This window comes from Orycteropus afer, unplaced genomic scaffold, assembly GCF_000298275.1.
Source record: "Orycteropus afer afer isolate SDZICR_OR568_19922 unplaced genomic scaffold, OryAfe1.0 scaffold00031, whole genome shotgun sequence".
NCBI classification, from domain to species: domain Eukaryota; kingdom Metazoa; phylum Chordata; class Mammalia; order Tubulidentata; family Orycteropodidae; genus Orycteropus; species Orycteropus afer.
The window spans coordinates 11,148,520-11,149,001 of record NW_006921618.1 but is presented as its reverse complement, the minus strand read 5'-3'; positions in this window follow the sequence as shown (position 1 = coordinate 11,149,001).

Below are 482 nucleotides of genomic sequence, written 5' to 3'. Positions count from 1 at the left end.
TATTGAAAGATTCTATGGGCAAAATATTGAATGATGCAGGAAACATCAAGAGAAGATGGCAAGAATACACAGAATCACTGTACCAAAAAGAACTGATTGATCTTCATCCATTTCAGGAAGTGGCATGTGATCTAGAACCAATGGTACTGAAGGGGGAAGTCAAAGCTGCAATGAAGGAATTGGCGAAGAACAAGGCTCTGGGAACTGATGGAAAACCCATTGAAATATTTCAACAAATGGATGCCCCATTGGAGGCACTCACTCGGTTATGCCAAGAGATTTGGAAGACCTGGCCAACTAACTGCAAGAGATCCATGTTTGTACGCATTCCAAAGAAAGGTCATCCCACAGAATGTGGAAATTATAGAACAATATCACTAATATTGCACGCAAGTAAGATCTTACTGAAGATAATTCAAAAATGGTTGCAGCAGTATATGGACAGAGAACTTCCAAAGGTGCAAGCTGGATTCAGAAGAGGA